Here is a 7,958-nt window from a genome sequence, read left to right as displayed (position 1 = left end):
TAAGGGGGCTCCATGTGTGTGTGTGTGTGTGTGTGGCGAGAAAAATCTGTCTTCTAACATGCAACAACAACAACAACTACAGCCACATGCAGCTTAAATAATTTGTCGCATTTGCCGGTTGCCTATCCAACAACAAACAACGAAGAAAAAAGGAAAAACTACAACGAAGACATCAACTTCGACACTCTCCCTACCTAAGCCCGCCCCCCTTCTTGATGCCTCTTAGCCCACACAACCACCCACCCACCCACTCAGCCCCGCATAAACTACACCTCATACACAGTCATCTCTCTGGCTTTCTTCTCTTTCGCACTTTCTCTGCTTATCTCTCTGCCGCCTTGCTGCTGGCTCTGCTGCTGCTGCTGGTTCGGCACTCTCGTTTGCTATTTCTTTCTCTCGCCCCGCTCTGGCTTAAGTTTTGCTCTCTTTTTTTTGTTTTTGGGCTGTTGGAACAAGTGGGTAGGGGAGAAGGAAAAAAATGGTCGAAAAAAAAATGTACGTTAAGAACCGTTGGCACTTGTTGGCATCTCCTTTATTGTGTGCGTTTTAAGAGCGAGAGCGAAAGCAAAAGAGAAATTTCGCATAGCATACTTCAAGGAGGCGGCAGCATCATGGCTTGTTGCTTGACTAAACGGCAAGAGATGGCCAGAGAGAGGGGGTGGGGGCGCAACAGGGGGAGGACAGGCCGCGCAATGTCGTGGACCATGGCCCGAGACGTGCGCCCGAGCTACTGGTGGGTACTTTACTTGATGATTATGGCGACGATAATGATGATTGGAATGGCTTTGATGGCGTTGAAAATGAAGATTGCGTGTAGTAGATTTCTTCTTCTAAAAATCTTGTGGGCCAGAAGGAGAAGGAGTGCGTATGTGTGTGTGTGTTTGTGTGTGTGGAAGACCATTCCGTTTTTGGAGTTTGGGTTTTTATGTTTTAGGTAATGTTTACTACAACTACAAAAACAACTATCAACATTTGATTTTATTACGCTCATTTGTATGCTTAGGCTAAAAGTGTACCTACTTGTGTGTGTGTTAGTGTTTGTGTGTGTGTGTGCTTAATAAAAGCTCTCGCCTGGGAAATTTTCGCGGTCATAAAGCCTTAAACAAAACTGATTCCTAAGACTTATAGCCCAACTATACAACAACTACAACTACAACTACAAAAATCAAAAGGATAAAAGTAACGAAACTTTGACCTCCTGCTCCTGCTTCTCTATCTTCTCTGATGTCGACTGCTCTGCTTAGCTCTGTCTCGCCGCTCTCTCTTTCTCGACAGCAGCGTCTCTGACAGCGGCGACGGCGACTTTTGCCGGCTGGCTGATTTTATTATGTTGATACCCTTTCAATCAATAAACCAGCCAAAAGACAAAATCAAATTAACTTCTAAACAAATAGAATAGATTTTAAACTAAAAATCCAACTAATTCATAGATTTAGACAGAGAACTCTCTGTTCTTCATCATAAATGGTCAATCTTAAAAGTAAAAACACATTCAAAGAGTAGACACTGAAATTAGCCAAGTTTTAAGTGTATTTTCTAGTCGTTTTGTCTAACTTTCTTTTGGGGTTTTTCTTTTTTTTTGTCTTCTTCTTCATATTTCTTTTGGGTATTTTTTTTCGGGTGTTTTTTGCTTTTGCTTTCTGTTTGTTGCTCTCGCTGCCCGAAAAAGTTTTGCGAAATCGCCAGCATCATCTTGTGCCCAGTTAGTAACCGTTAAGACGTCGTGAATGCCTCGTCGTCGGCTATGTCCTTGTCATTGTTGTGTTCTGGCAACAACACTAATAACGGCAACGATAACAACAACAACAAGAACGAGACACCAACAACAATAATAAGACGACCTTTCGGTAGGCGAGAGGTGGAGAAGGAGGAGGAGGAGGAGGGGGGGTTTGTTTTTTCCTTTTTTTTCATTTTTCTGCTGCTGCTGCTGCTGTTGCTGCTTTTCTTTAGTTTTCTGCCGGCATAACAAACAACAAAAATTAGACCGACGTGTTGCATGTGGCATGTGGCAAGTGGTAAGTGGCATTCTAACCAACTAGCCAACACACACACTGAGAGAGAGAGAGACAGAAGTTCATCAGAAGGAGCACAAAAAGTGAAAGCTCACTTCAAATCAAAAAACCAACTTTAATCATTTTTAGTGCAAAATAAACAACAAAAAAAAAAAAAAAAAAAAATTAAAAAACAAAATTAAAAATATAAAATGGAAGGGAAACCGAAATGCACCTAAACGACGCATTGGATACCTAGGCTATCCTTTTTCAATAATTTCCCCTTTATAGCAAATGCAAAAAACCAAAAAAAAAAAAAACAAAATAAAATAAAATAAATAAAAATAACAACAACAAACACAAAAAAACGGTGGGTGGTGTGTGTGTGTGTGTGAGGCTTCGTTTTTTATTTTTATTATTTTTAAAAAAACCAAAAAGAAATGTTGTTGTTGTTGTTGTTGCTGCTGCCGCTGCACGGGGGTTGTTTGTCTGTGTGTGTGTAAGCAGCGGCAGAGCTACAACAGAGGCCGCAGCATCTAGTGGGGTTGGTTACGAATTTTTTTACACACACACACACACACACACACACACAGCGGGAGATGTGCGCGCTCTGACTCTTTTTGGTTTTTAGCATTTTTCGTTTTTCCTCTTTTGTTTTGTTTCTGATTTTCTTTTTTTTTTTTTTTTTGTATTTTTTTTTTGCTGCTGCGTTGACGCCAACTTCGCAGTCGCATCCTTTTTTTTTACACGCAGTAAAACTAAAAAGAAGCAGCAAATAAAATAAAAAAAAAAAGGAAATGAGCAAAGTGGTGAGATGAGGTGAGAGTGTGGTGGTGGGGGGAGCGGTGGTAGATGGGTGGGTGGGGGGCGGTTGTGCAAGGAGGTAGGTGGTGAGGGTTGTTTGGGCAATGGCCAGCCGAACGCGAAATGAGTAATGAGTATTTAGTACCGTTGTTTGGCGGGTGATTTTTATGACGTCTACGGCAGCAGCATCAGCAGCGACGCAGGCAGCGGCAGCGGCAGAGATATTTCGCGTTGGCGTCGACTAAGCAAAGTGTTTTGTAGTTTATCAAATAGTTTCGTTTGTAGTATTCTTTTAGTTTTCTTTGTAAGAAAAAAGTTCCAAAAATCATAGCATAATATTTGGCGCAATTCATGGGGCTGAATGCCTCTTGCTCTCCTTAGATTCTTGCTATCGTGCTCTCTCTCTTTCTGGCACTCTATCTCTTGCTCGCTCGCACTGTCTAACGCTGTGTGCGTGTGCAATGATTTCAATTGTGTGCTAAATTTTCTATTTCATTGTCGCGTGCCTTTCTTACGCGCAGCATCCAAAGGACCAAAACAAAGCCTGGCCAATATTGCCCTGCCCGCTTGCCCCGCTTGCCGCCAACCTGCTTCTTCTTCTTCTTCTACTACTTCTATATCTACAACATCTCCACTCTCCCCTTGAGCCTTGTTGTTGCTCCTCCTGCTGCCGCTGCTGCTGCTGCTGTTGCTGCTGCTGCTACTGCGGCTGCTGTTGCTGCTTTTCATCCTCATCGTTCTACCGTTCTACCGTTCTGTGGAACTCGTCCTCGTCGTTGTCCTCGTCGTCAACATTCGGGTGGTTGTCGTTGTCACAACTTCGTATTTAGCCCGCCCAGCCGAAGCTATGTTAGTGCTGGTTCTTTTTTTCGTTCGTCCATCTCTTCCTCTTTTTTTTCGGCGTTTTTTTCTGTTCTGTGTTTGGGTTCTGTTTTCTTTTTTCTTTTTTTTGCGTGTGCTGTGTGTTCCTTTCGGCTCCTGCTCGCTGCCGCCGCTGCTGTCGGCGTCGCTGCGGCTGCCTGTGCCGCTGAGCTTGGGCCAGCGACGACAACTTGGGCTCAGTTCAATTGAGTTCCGTTTTTAAAAATAACGTTAGTTGCTGTTTGTTGCTCGTTACGTGCGCGTGTTGCGACGCGGACTTGAAAATTACAAAACAAAAAAACAAAAACAACATACAAAAATATATAAATACCAAACAACAAAACAAACCACAAGATATATTCCAAAAAAAAATAAGAAAAAATTCTTAAATATCACAAAGCAACAAATATTATATACAAAAAAACAAACAAAACAGAAAAAAATCCCAACTTTAATGCAATATTTCAAAAAATTTCAAAACCAAACACAGAATTTAGTAGTAAAAACTAAAAACAAACACTAAGTAAAAGTAAAAAAGGAAAACCACAAACAAAAATAAGTTTGATAAAGAAAAACGAAAGATTCTTTTTTTTTTGGGGGTTTTTTAATTTGTTTATTCGCGCCTGTTCGAAAACAAATACGAATTTAGAAAATATTTATTTTTTTTTTAAGTGCTGACGAAGCCGCAAAAGAGAAGAAACAACCAAACGAAACAAAACGACAAAAATGTGCAATAAAATTTGAGAAATAGTTGAAAACAAAAACATCCCAAAACAAAAATATTAGCCGGTACGAGTGAGTGTCCAACACACGAGAACAAGAAACAGAAGCGAGAACTAACATTGAGCAAGAAGAAAGAAAAGCAAAGAAAAGAAAAGAAAGCTGCATAAACAAAGGCGCGCAAGTGCACGGTGTCGAGTCACTCTCGAAGAGGCCCGCTCCATATAGAGAGGATCCCTTGCAGACGCTTGTCAATTGTCGAACATAATCGACTGTATATATATATATATCTATATATCATCATTAGCAGCAACAGCAGCAGAGAAAACGTGAAACAAGTAAGTTGTAGACACAAATACAAGTTAACTATTTTGGCATAAACAAGGCTTACTTAAAAGTGTTACCAATTCGATATATAGTTACTTTCGATTCAAACCCAAACCGAAACTGAAACAGAGTCGTGGAAATGGGGGGAAGTTTTAGAAAATTTAGCAACTCGTCATATATATTTTGAATATAATAATATAGACGATCTTTGTATTTACCGTAGCTTATTTAGTTATCAAGAATATTTTAATTTTAATCAGCAAATTACTGAATAGATTCGAATATTTACAAACTCCTCGAGATCAATTTGAAAACAAACAAAAACTGAGCTGAACTTGTTTTAATAGTGACATTTTGAGAACTACCAACTAATGAAATCAAACAAAACTAGAAACACTGAAAAACAAATTCAATCAATCTCATCTCTTGGATTGGATCATCAAATAGAGCTAGAAGATAGAAGAAGCTATTAAGATGTATGGAAAGCACAAGAAGAAATGTTCTACCTTTATTTAGTAACAGTTTAGTTCAAATTTTATAAAAATATGAAAAGCCTAAACAAATATTTGTACATTAATTTGTATATCAAGTAGAAAAAACAAAGCATTTTAGTTAAAATTTGATAGAAAAAGACAGAAATGGAATGAAATTTTCTATTGTTAAGCAAGATGATAGTAGAATCTCCTATATCCTATAGACTTTTATTTTCTAAGTGAAATGTTTTTACAGAATCTTAGTGAATTTAATCTATTAACTCTTTGAACTAAATATGTCTGACTGATGCAGATTTAGTTAAAATAGATTTTTTGCTCATATGTAATTCAAATTAATTCGAATGCAATCTATATAAGGTTAAATACATTAAAGAGATAAAAAATATAACAGAATAAGGTTAAATACATTTCATAAAGTCTTAAATTTCTTTTATGAAACAATGTCAATTAACATTAGGGAGGACTTAAATCTAAAGACGCTTATTGAGTAGGCAAATATTTCGTTTCTTCTAGTTGTGATTCGCAACTTGTTTAAGCTTTGAACTAGCGGCATGGAATTAGAATTCGAAAGAGATCAAAGAATTTGGTTCATATTTCATTTGAAAATTTATATAACTTTGTGAAACATTTACATTAAGTATTTGAGATATAAAAAAAAATAAAGAATTTGATATTGAATCCTGTCGGTAAGAACCAAAGGATTATCAGAATTTTATTTATCAACTAATTGATTGAGACCACATTATCCAATCATTCTATAGCTTTGTTTTCTTAATGAAAACCAATAAAAAAAAAAAGAAAAATCTCTGTCAAGAAAGAAAACAAATAAATAATGAAGTAATGAGGAGAAATTCCTATTAAATTTGTATTCTCATTTATTTTTAATCAAGGGCAAGAGAATTAGTTGGCGATCATCTTGAAATGAAAAGGGGAAGTAAAAGGAGTCGATTGTCCTTATAGAGAAATATATTGGAAAAAATGTTTCCTTTAGAAAAGATCAAAATTGTTGTCCGTGTCATCGTTTTTTTTTGTTGTTTTGTTTTCATAATTCTCATTCATAGTCTCGTGTTGTGACTCAAATCGTTCACATTTTACATGCAATTTTATCAGTTTATATTGTTGTTGTTGGTGTGTGTTTTTTGTTTTTGTCATTATTTCCAATGTCGAGTATTTAGCGATCGGCTTAGTCACGAGACAAATAGGCGCAATTGAACGACTGAGAAAGAGAGAGACAGAATGGAAGAATATATATCTGTAGGTACATCTGAATGACGGTCATTGAACTTGTGTTTTTACGTGTTTTTCCTCAATACAATTACAATTATACATACATACATATGTACATATATATAATCCATGTATGCAAGTACGAGAATATATTTGTATAATACTTATAAACAATGCGGCAATAGCCGCGAGAGCAATCTCTAAAGATGTCGATCTCTAATAAACACACCAACACACTCACACTCACACACACACACACGCACACACTCTTCTCCTGTCTGTAGCCTTGACAATATTGCGGTCAATGTACATCATACAGAGAGCATTGAGCATTGTAGCGGGCGTTGACTGTGACTAAGGCAACTTCTACTCAATTAGAACAACAAAATCATCCCACAATCAGAGTGAATGTCAATTGCATTTAGCTGTTGACCTGCCTACTAGAGAGAAACACACACAGAGAGAGACAGAGAGAGAGAGAGAGAGTAAAGATTATCACATTGCGATTACAGACAGATCTCTATCTAAGTAGACGGAGAAAGCGAGAGCGAGATAGCTTGTACAAAGGAGATGAGACACAAGTTCAAATAACAACCAGACTAGATTTAAAGTTAAAAAAAAAAAAAAAAAAAAATAATAACTTTTTATGACTACTGATCTTGAAAACGCAACAAAAACAACAATGAAAAAAAAATCCCAAAAAAAAAAAATATGTCGAGCCAAAAAGGTCAAAACAACTTAAAGCCATGGCAAACAATGAGAAACCTTAAAAAAAAAAAAACCTAAAAAAAAAAAATAACAAGCAATTTTCTTTAAAAAATTGCCAGACAAGCTTGAAAAAATACAAAACAAAAAACAACAACAACAACAAAAAATCGCCACGCATGAAAAATAATGCAAAATAAGAGTAGTGAGAAGAAACAAGTTCCTACAAACAACAACAAAAACAAATATAAAAAATTAAATAACACACAAATGCAAAAAAGGGTGTGCACATACACACACACACACACACACACAGTAAAGTAACACAAGGTGCAAATGACACGAAGAAGCAGAAGAAGGGCCTACAACGTGAAGGGCGAACGATGTGAGAATGTAACTGTAACTGTAACTGAAGCTGAGGAAAATTAGGTTATGGCAAACTTTAGCCTCCCTCCTCCCCCCCACCTCAACAGCTTTCTCCGCCGTCCACCGTCCGCCTCCTCCTCCGTCATCTATCTGTCTTGTGTGCGTGTGTGTTTGGGCCACTTTTTTGGGCCAGGCCATTATTAACATTTAAACATCAGCAGAAAATTGAATTCAAAAACAAATGGGAAAACAGGCCAAAGACTTGTTGTTGTTGCTGCTGCTGTTGCTGGTGCTGCCGTTCTTTCCCTTTCTTCCTATGTAGGCCCCCAACTTCTGTCCCGCTTCAACTTGCTCCATCTCGCTCTATGTATGTGCAAAATGTGGCCTACACTTTCAATTGGGCGACAACGCATTGCGCTCTGATAAACGTTTACAGATCGGACACCAAAGAGTACGGGGCGTA

This window comes from Drosophila tropicalis, unplaced genomic scaffold (assembly GCF_018151085.1).
Source record: "Drosophila tropicalis isolate 14030-0801.00 unplaced genomic scaffold, ASM1815108v1 contig_4, whole genome shotgun sequence".
Classification (NCBI taxonomy): domain Eukaryota; kingdom Metazoa; phylum Arthropoda; class Insecta; order Diptera; family Drosophilidae; genus Drosophila; species Drosophila tropicalis.
The sequence above is the reverse complement of the archived record's forward strand: the minus strand, read 5'-3'. Positions refer to the sequence as shown.